The sequence below is a fragment of the Bos indicus genome, chromosome 9 (genome assembly GCF_029378745.1).
Source record: "Bos indicus isolate NIAB-ARS_2022 breed Sahiwal x Tharparkar chromosome 9, NIAB-ARS_B.indTharparkar_mat_pri_1.0, whole genome shotgun sequence".
Classification (NCBI taxonomy): domain Eukaryota; kingdom Metazoa; phylum Chordata; class Mammalia; order Artiodactyla; family Bovidae; genus Bos; species Bos indicus.
The window spans coordinates 80,555,667-80,566,108 of NC_091768.1; the positions used below are offsets into that span (position 1 = coordinate 80,555,667).

At 47.7% G+C, this 10,442-nt stretch overlaps 1 protein-coding gene across 20 annotated transcripts in view; it reads right to left on the bottom strand.

The window, feature by feature from the left end:
* HIVEP2 (HIVEP zinc finger 2) overlaps positions 1–9,820 on the bottom strand; it is a 220,818-nt gene extending 210,998 nt beyond the window's left edge. For 3 of the 20 annotated variants that reach the window (XM_070796285.1, XM_019967521.2, XM_070796279.1), the window contains exon 1: positions 9,042–9,547. The gene's annotated coding sequence lies outside the window, so the exon portion shown is untranslated. Of the gene's footprint in view, positions 1–6,145; positions 6,361–6,762; positions 7,027–7,060; positions 7,181–7,452; positions 7,594–7,914; positions 8,053–8,866; positions 8,888–9,041; positions 9,548–9,624 lie in introns of those variants that run through there. The other 17 variants (XM_070796274.1, XM_070796281.1, XM_070796268.1 and 14 more) reach the window with 11 other exon arrangements.
* Between the last annotated feature and the right edge of the window lie 622 nt (positions 9,821–10,442).

The following is a 10,442-nucleotide window of genomic DNA, read 5'->3' on the forward strand; positions in this document are numbered from 1 at the left end:
CAAATACAAATGAGGGTGTGTCTACATTTACTTATTGCCTAGTTTCAAAAGTCCCATCTTTCTGTTGAGCTTCTGAAATGTAGTGAATCTGCCATAGTGCAAATAATAAGTTTCAGAGACCTCCTGCTTTCTTTTTCAGAGAAAATAAAACCACCAAATAAATCTGTCAAGAAAAAAAAACAAAAAAAAAAACACTGCTTTTCAAACACACTGCACTAGGCTACCTGTCCAGTATTGCTGTGAATTAGGTATAAAAGTTATCAATGAAAAAGCAGTATTTTAGGGTTTCCCTGGTGGCTCAGTGGCAAGGAGTCCTCCTGCCAATGCGGGAGACACGGGTTTGATCCCTGGTCCAGGAAGATCCCACATGCTGCAGAGCACCTAAGCCCATGTGCCATGTGCTACAATTACTGAGCTTGTGTTCTAGAGCCCAGGAGCCGCAACTACTGAGCCCTCGCACCCAAGAGCAAAAAGAGAAGCCATCTCAATGAGAAGCCCACACACCATAACTAGAAAGTAGCCCCTACTCACAACTAGTGAAAAATCTATGCAGCAAAGAATACAGCCAAAAAATAAATAAATAAAATTTAAAAGCAGTATTCTAACGAACCATGAAATGAATCATCTATTTATTTCTTAAATACTTATACCTAAAAACATAAATAGTTTGTAATTCTCAGTTATAACCATTTTCATAAGTTGGTGAACTTTAACTATTAGTATTTATGAGTATTTTCTGGAGCAAAAAGTTTTACAGGAGGTTAAAATAATAATGCAGTGCTGTATTTAAAATGTAGTTCAAACTGACAATCTGTCATACCTATTGGGTCATTTTTATCAAAATATTTTAATCACTCTTGTTACTATTTTACAAGGTGCTTTTCAGATGTCCATTAACAGGATGACAGAATCATATTGTTAGGCAGTAGTGTCAATCTTTGTTACTTCTCTTTGGACCATTACAACAATTTTACTGCCTCTCAGCTACCAAGATATCCATCCCATATACCCTTACCATCTTTCTAAAACATATACATCATAGTATCACTCCTCTGCTCAAAAACCTAAGTGAAATCCAGCTCAGAAGGGCTGTAGAGCCCCACAGATCTGGAACCAATGTGTCTTTCCAGGCTCACCTTATTCTTTTTCCCCCAGTACTTTAACTCTGCCCCGGAACTCCAGATCAAATTATGCTGGGCCTTTCCCTTCCCCTTTTGTTTACTGAAATCCTACCCAATTTTCCAAGGCCCCAGTTAAAAATCATATCCTCCCAAAAATATTTTCTAATCTTTCCTGCTGGGGGAAAATAAAAAAAGTGCTTCCATTCATACATTGCTTTCACTTGTAAGCTTAATAAAGTTTACTTAGAAACCATCTGTCTTCTCTAGACTGTACAATTCTTGCAGTCAGGGATCTTTGTCTTTCTATTTCTCAGTTATTCATTCTGATCTCCAGTATGACTCCATAGACCAAGCTTGGAATATCTCCAAATACTGACTCTTTCTACCACCTAAATAAAAATTTTTACATTATATAAATTTTAAAACAGGAAGCAAATAATTAAATGATACAGCTGACAAAAGGGAACATGAGTCCAAGACTACATAAAAGAATGTTGTATTTTAAGAACCTCTTTGCCTTCATATTCTCTTGTAAGTATTACACTGACCACTCATCACACAGAAAGCAAAAAAAAAAAAAAAATCAGATCCAAATTTCTCCAAAATTTCTAAAGTTTGCAAACATGTAGAAAAATTACCTGGGAAAATGAATGTTTTAGTAGCTATTTAAAATCATAGTAGATCCAGCTCATGCAGAGCTCTAAAGATTAATCGGTTACTTCACACAGTGACCTTGTAAAGACTTTTGAATTTGCAGTTATTCATTAACTGAATCAATGATGCCAGCCAATTAGTTAACTGGAGCCCCAAACAAGTATATTTTAAAACAAACTACTTATTCCTTAAAAAAAAAAAAATCTGTTAGTTTTCATACAACTAACCCCCTCAAACTGAAGTCAGCATATAAAATTATAACAAATTTCCAGGAGAGTCATTTATATGGAGGTACTATGAAAAGACACAGGTTACACACAAGCCTTCTCCAGGTTCTAGGCCCTGCCTCCCAAATTCCCTCTCCAATGAAAGTCTCTAACATGGCCAATGGTAGGTTCATCATATGCCTGGATTTGCCAAGGACAGTCTCTATTTATGCCAAGAAGGACAATCATTCATGTAGTCAACCTGCCCACATATTCTGAACTCATCTTGCATTACCTCTCCTGTTACCCGCCCTCCAGCCCCACTGGCCTGCTTCTAACTCATCAAAACACTGTATATCCCCCAACCTCGGTTCATTTGCATTGTTCCTTCATTGAAGGATATTTCCCTCTCCCCATCTATCTTTTTCTCCTCTTATTTGTTCTGCAGTCTCAGCTCAAGTATCACCTCCTCAGAGAGATCGCCTCCTCACTCCCAGACAGGGATGACAGACCTCTTGTTACACATTCCTTTATGTTTCTTCCATAGCACTTATAACAGACCTAATGATTAGGACCGGTCAGCCCCAACAGATCAAGCTCCTTTTGTGATCTGGTTCATCATCATACCTTTGGTATCCAGCACAAGGTCTGACTCCTAGTATATACTTGTTGAATGAATGGATGAATAAGTTGCAACTGATCAAGACAACCAGGGCACCTGTCATAATACTGTCATAATACTCTAAAGAAAGGGCTAGGATTTTAAGTGAATGACAAGGCAAAACACTGGAGGGCCCTGAATACTTCCTGACTTTACATCCAACCATCTTGTTACCAAAGGAGCAGGTCAAACCCCACCTGCTTTCTGCCCAGAACTGTCTTCAGGCACACAAACATCACTTTCATTGCTTCTTTCCAAAGCTACAAATTTGGAGCCTAATCCTTCATTCATTGCTTCTCTCCAAAGCAAGCAGTTTCCTCAAATACATCAAATGGTTAGATTCCAAATTTGTAGCTGTTAGGAAATCTAAAGTTATGGACACTTGTAAGATCACATGACAGTTAATACATGTCACATGTCAAGTGATGGGCAATGAAAGTATATGTTAAGATTAGTGGCTCATTATTTGACCCAGAACAATAAATGACACAAATTATCAAGCAGTTCTGATTCTATTCTAAATGTAGTGGTTAAAACAGTATAGTCCTAGGTCTATATTAATGCTAGTATCCATGATCTACCTCAGAAACCAAAGATTTCACAGATCAAGTAAGCTGTGTCCTCCCCCTGTACACAAAGACCTGGTGTTGCTTCACAGCAATAGATGAAATGCTGAAATATTTTTCCAAATTACTTAGAGCTATCTCATAGCTACAAATACTGATCTATAACCTCCCTTTTTATTAACTTTGTCATAAACAGCATATAGAAAGCAATGCTTTTGATTGTGATCAAATACCAGGAACAAGCAGAAAATTACATGACTTACACAATTTCCTTCAAATAAGCACAATATTATTTCCATAAAGTTTCCCATTTTCCCTCCATCCTCTATGTTCATCCACAGCTTCGAACATTAAGAAGACTGACTCACTGACTTAAGATTCACTGCAGTTTTACTCAAGATTAATGAAGACTCTGCCTCTGTGGTTACAGCAAAGCCATACACATGGTCTGTTCCTTATGAAATCTGAAGTCTGCTGAGTTGACTTAGCAAACTACCTCTGCTCCTTTTTCTAATATCATTTGAAAAGGCACAATATTTACATACCAAGTTTTAGCCAAACTATGGATTCACAATGAATTAATATATAAATACATTAACCAGAAGCATATCACTGGAAGCTTCAGGTGGAAATTTAAATTGTGAACCATTTCTCCACCTACAGGACCTACAGAGAGTACTGCTGAGGCTGGCTATGAACCCAAATGTGAAAATCATGTTTAACAGACATAGGTAATTAGTTGGATGCACAACCATCCATCCAGTTGATCTTAGCCACTTTCCCCTTATTATAATATTTACCACATCAGGTTATCAATATTCCCCATCCTAATGGATTACACTTTCCTCGCTAAATAACATTTTCTATAGGTCTTTAAAACTTTTTTTCCTATGTTGAAGCTTTCTGATTAATTTCAGCTAAGTACTAATAATTCAAAAATCTAAAACCAACACAGAAAGAGTACATGTAATTTGTAGCTGCTACTGCTGAAATAAACCCTGCTTAAAAAAAAAAATTGGCAAATTCTTAAAGATTCTTCATTTTGATTGAATCAGCATAAAAGATTCAGCCTGATTTTCTGAATAGTGACAAAGCGCCAAAACCTCAAGCAGACACATGTACCATTATTCCACAAGGAACACCTGCAAACATGTTGCTTCTGTTTTGTTTTCATAGTAACAAGAACATTTATCAACACATCTCACGTAAAAGGAGCCTGATCAATCAAAAGATTTTGCTGGCTAATCTTTCAAGGTAGTCAAATAATATGATCTCATTACGTGATAATATACACAGTAAATTCACTTTTATGTTCCATGTTTAAGAGACATATAAACACGTTTTATCTACTCTAATGGTATCTTTCCAAAGACTGCTGCAAGGATCTAACCAGTTGAAAATCAGTTACATCTTAATTTGTAGCATCATTAATATATTATCATGCCCCAAATTACACCCAAATTAATTTCACATTGGTTTAATCATAAATGCCCTTATATAAATAAAAGCAGTCTCTAATAAAGTCAACTACATAAAATACAATCACCATCACAGAAATATAGGTGCCAACAAGCAGATTTTGTTTTGTACCTGACCGATGTTCATAGCAAGAAACTCAGACAATTTTCTAACAGCTTCACCACTGTAATACAACATTTTCCTATATTTAAGAAATATACTGCATTTCAAACCTAGTGGTCAAAAGGGATTATGACACTTGAAGCACACTGTCATTAAGGAGATACAGGTAAATCCCTTTCACCTTAAAATAAAAATGCAGTTTTCATCTGGTACCATGACTTCTTAGTGTTCCACAGGAACACTGTGGAACAGTTTTTGTCTGAATAATGAAAATGATATCCTTTCTACTCAGGTGGAGGGCATTTCTGTCTTGATAAATTATTTGGCCTATATCCTAAAAATCAAAACCAGTCTATTTATTATACAATCTTCTTGGGTAAATTTTTGCTTTGGCACTGTTATATGGAGAATAAGCACAAGACATTCACAAATTCTAATATATATGTGCTATATATATGATATATGTAATATATATTTAAGTACATATAACACATAGGTGCAAATATTTTAAATAACTTGATTTCCTCAAAGACAAACAGCACCAAACATTACTACATCACTAGAGAAAACGTTTCTAATAAAGTTAAACTGTTTTTTTCTAGGAGGACAGATCATAGCAAACTTAATTAAAATGGATCTTATTAATATTTCAAGTAATTTCTGGGCTTGATTAGGCACTACAAAAGAAACAACTGTACTGAAGAGAAAAATCAATAGCCCTTGACCAGGGCTCTGGGTATGCTAGAAAAACACAGTTCTCTCCTGCCTGACCCAGGTCTAGCCTTTGGGGGTGGGGGAAGAGTACCAATAACAATTTGGAAGTCAACTGAATTATTTTTAACACGGCAAAAAAAGGAAGGAGGAAAATCAGTTCAAATTTTCCATTATAATGAAAGTACCGGAAACAAGCCTTTTTATGTTCATTTTAGGCCCAAGTAACTGTGCAGAGAATAGGGCTTTTGCAATGTCAGTTGCACACTCTGCTTCCTGTGCGAATTCTCAACCATTACAGGTGTCCTAAACCCTCCAGTGAAACCGATCTACTATCAAGGGAGTCCTGCGGTCCCCTCGAAGCCATCCCTACTGCCCCCTACCCCGCACGTATGACTGCCCATTTCCTGCGAGCGTCTCTATTAAGGACCCTCTCTCTTTGCACTCCTGCGGTTAAAGTACCCACTTTTCCTTGGCGTGGCATGTAAAAGCTTTCCCATTAGAGAGGACTAGTTCCTGCAGTCCTTTCTACTTAGATGCTTTCAAGTCAGAGAGGAGCCACTTGAAGAAAACCCTCCTCCCCCTCTCCTTTCCCCCCACCGGAGCCACGTCCCTGAAGGACAACACCAAGGGACACTTCCTGACCTTCTACCCCTTCGCCCGATTTCGGCTGGGAGGGCTGGGGTCGCATTTTCTCGTGTCCTCTGCTGCACTGGATGTGTTATGTAAGACGGACAGGACGCGGGAGGCACATGCGTATAAAGCGCACGGATCTGTGATAACAGCTGGGGTGGCAGAGCAGATCTGGAGTCTCCCCCACCAAATACGACAGACACCACACACACACACACACACACACACACACACACACACACACACACACACATCACCTCCCCCCCCCCCGCCGCCCCCCCCCCACCCCCAGCAGTGTTTTCCTGTCTCGCCCCTACCAGAACCAGACGCACAGAAAGGAAAGGCGGGGGGAGGGGTGAAGGGAGGTGAGAGAGGAGGAGGAGCGGCCGCACGTCTGCTTTGATAGCAGCCGGCAGAGCCGCCGCGGCAGAGAGCCCCTCGTTAACCCCCTTCCTGTGGCTGCACCACGTCATGGAACATTCCCGGAACGGGCCAACGTTCCACCCACTTCAGGGAACAGACATAAAGGCGCAGACCCAGCTCCCCACAGTGCACAGCCCAAACACACATGTCCCTTTCCCGGTCCCCCGGCAGACGCACAGACGAACACGCATGCAAGACGCCCCCACCGGTCTTCGCGCGCCCCCGGCCAGCCCGCCGCGCCGGGAGCCACTCTGCGGTCGGTGCACCCGCAAGGCGAGGGCGCCTCCGCCTGAACCTTCCATCGAGACAGTCCCCTCCTTCCTCGCTTCCTTCCTTCTCTCCTTCCTTCCTTCCTTCCTTCCCCGCTGGGGAGGAGAAAGGAGTCGCCGAAATGCCAACAGCCGGCTCCTCCGCTGCGCTCGCTCGGCCGCAGGCCGGCGGCCCGGCCCTCGCGCCGCCCGCCCCCGGCCCCGGCCCGCGCCGCGCGGCCCCCTCCCCCGTTACCTGACGACGGGCGGCCGGCGGCCGCGGCAGCCGCAGCGGTGGCCCGGCGGTGCGCGCCGGTGCACGTCCCTCATTAGTAACCAGGCACATTCCTGCCTCCAGCGCTCCCGCGCCGCCCCCTCCCCCCAGGACATTACGCAAAGCAGCCTCCCCTCATCTGCATAGATCCTCGGCCAGGGTATTCCCCGCATTTCCCAACGCGCCGGACCCCCCTCCCGAGGTCTCCCCCATCCCCGCCCCCTCCGACCCTCACCCTCCGGACGCCGGTCCCGAGCCGGGGGCGCGCGCCGGGAGGGGCCAGAGGGGTCCGGCGGAGGCGATTACGGTGTAAAGTGAAACAAGCTCCCAATGCTAAAGAAGGCAGGAAAAAACACCGCGCCGAGGCCACTTACCGAGCCGAGGGACCTAGATTCCCGCCGCTCTGCTCGCCCGAACGGTCGGTCCGCCCTCCACGCACCCCGAGGCTGCACCCAGCACCCCCAAAAGTCGAGACGTGTAGGAATATGGTTAAGGAGCCAGGAGACCCTCCAAGTTGCTCCGGGCTCCCGGGAACCTCAACGTCCAAGACACAACTTGGCCAAGACTTGTGCCACAGTCACCGGAGATGTTTCTGCGGAGACCCTCCTCGGGCGGGCAGAGACAGCGCTCAGCGGCGCCCCGCTCGCCTCCTCTCCACCCCCTCACCTCCAGCCCGCCTCCGGCCGGCCGCCCGCCCCCGGGCCGCTAGCCCCTCGGGCGGCTGTCAGCTCCCGGCCGCCGCCGGGTGACAGGGGCGGGTGGAGGGCGCGACGCGGCGGCCCGAGCCCGAGCGGGCGAGGGGGATCCTCGCAGCAGCAGCAGAGGCGGCCGCTCACCTGGAAAGTCACCGCTGAGAAGGAGGAGGAGGAGGAGGACGGAGAGAAGGAGGAGGAAGAGGAGGGAGAGGAGGAGGGGGAGGAAACCCCCCTGGTGCCCTTGTTCTCGCTGCCGCGGCGGCCGCTCCTCGCCAAGGCTGAGCGTGTCTGGTGGGGGGTGTCTGGTAGCATTTCCTTAAGGACAGAGGGAGGGCGGGTGCGGAGGGAGGGAAGCGATCCCGACCGCCTGCCCAGGCTCCTCTGTCCTTTTATTTATTTTTCTGACACTGTACGGAGATGGGCCCGGGGCAGGGGCCACCGGGCTCGGGAGGGAGCCGCGAGGCCCGGGCCGCAGCCGTCTGCGTGCGGGAGCCGCAGCGGCCGCCTCCCCTCCCGGTCTGTGGACGCACCGGGTTATTCCTGGCAGCGCCTCCCCGAACAGAAGTTACTAGGAGGAGTGCGCGGCGAGGGCGGGCGGGGGGGGAGAGGCGGAGAGAGGGAGGGAGGAAGAGGGAGAGACTCAGCCAGCGACGTCATCGGATCCCCCAGCGCGTCCCAGGGAGGGAGGCTGAACCAGAAAAACCAGTCTGGAGCCGGCGAGCGGAGTGGGTTGAGCGGCTCGCGGGGCGACGGGGCAGGGAGGCGACCGCTAGGGCAGGGCCGGGCCCCCGCGCGGCCGCTCCGGGCGGGAAGACCGCGGCCGCGCTCTTGCTCGCTTGGATCGGGGATCTCCCCCGGAGGGCTGGTCTCTACTTGTCATGCAGAAAAAAAACTTGGGCGTCTCTGGGAGCCTGAGAATTTCCTTTAGGGATGTGGAAACCTCCTCTCCCCACCCCCATCTTCCCTATTTCCCAGATGCTGGTTCCCGGTCTTGAACACGCACGGGATTTACAGAATAATGAGTATTGTCTTGGACGATTCTGGCCGGTTCCATCCTCTGATCCCTTTCCCTCACCCCGCCTCTGCTACTCACATTTCTGTTATCGGTCAAGAAAAACAAAATCAGACTGTAGCTGCTGGCTGCGTTTCTGGAGCTTAGCAAAATGTATTAGTAGCACTTTCCTTGCCCGCCCGCCCCCACCCCCCGCGGAAGCACGAACTTTTCAGGCGCCCGAAATGCCCCAACTGCCTTCCCTGAGGTCACTCACCAGGGCGCCCTGGGCGCACCCAGTTCGGGGAACGCGGCCCGCCCCGCCGGGGTATTCAAATCGGCTGGGGCAGCGGCGCAGGGAGCAGCTGGCGGCTTCCTGGTGGGCCGAGCTGGGACCTGGGGCGAGCGGCCGCCCCTAGCCTGCGCGAGTCCCTTCCTCGGAAGGGACGCGAGTGAAATCACACGCAGCTCAAGGAGAGCGGGGCCGGGGGCGGGGGAATCCCAGGCGAGTAGGCGCCGGGGCGCTGGGCTTCCTCCCCGGCCCGGCGACACCCTGGGAGACACCGGGGCTCCCTCGAGCCGCTAGCCTGCTCGTGTGGACTCATGTACATCCTCGAGGGGGAGGTTCCCTGGAGGCCGCGGCGGCTGGAGAGCCGCGAGAGGCCGTCGGGCCGGGCGGATGCCCCGAGCGCCTCCTCCGGGTGGTCTCCGGACCCGGCGGGGACCGCGCACAGCCCCTCCTGGGCGGCCGAGCAGAGCCGAGTGCCCGGGCGCCGCGGGCCCCAGCCGCCCTCCCCACCCCGCGGCCGCGCCGCCGCCCTGCCCCGGGCGGAGTAAACAAGAGACGCGCAAGATTTGACCTGGCGCGACCCGGATTTCTGGCCGGGGTTCCCCCTGAGCAGGTGACTCCGTGGGAGGGGTGGAAATTAGTCTCTGGAATTCCGGGCCAAATACATTCACTGTGGTTCAGCTTTTAAGGCAGGTATTTCACCGACAACTGCGGACTGTTTTGCGTCTCAAGTTTCAGATTTCGCGGAAAGGGACCAAATGTCAAGGCATATCAAATATTCCCTTCCCTTTTCATTAAAAGAGAGTGCATTAATAGGACAGCCCCTTTAATGACTGCAAGCACTGCCGGTTTCGTTTTTGTTTTGTTTTGTTTTTCTTTTCGACGTATAATCAGTGCATTTCTGAGGTTCCGGTGCAAGGACGACATAGCCCTGAAGGCCGCTTCTGCACCGTCAAGCGGTAATACATTTTTTTATCGATATTTTTTTAAAGGAGAAAAATCTGAACGATTTGTAAAAAGTTTCACTGTGTCCTTTGAAAATGAGTTCATTTAAATTCAGGGCCTACTTCCACTGAAGCGGCTTCTCCTTTCATTGTATAAGTTCTTTAACGTTCTGCCTTTCTTGACTTAACTTGAAGCACCTAATAAAAACTCCCGATCATCATTTTCTCTTAAATGTATGCCATTGCATTTTTAGACATCCGTTTAATACGCAAAACATGATTTTTGAAAATATTTTTCACTGTCAAACCCACTTGCTACATACTCCCAGAACCCATTTTATTTAATTGCTTAATAGAGATTAAGCAGTTTCTTTAAGAATCCAAATTTCTTTCACACACAACAGCAGCTGCCCAAGCTCCCAGAAGCTAAGCAAGGAAAGTAGCA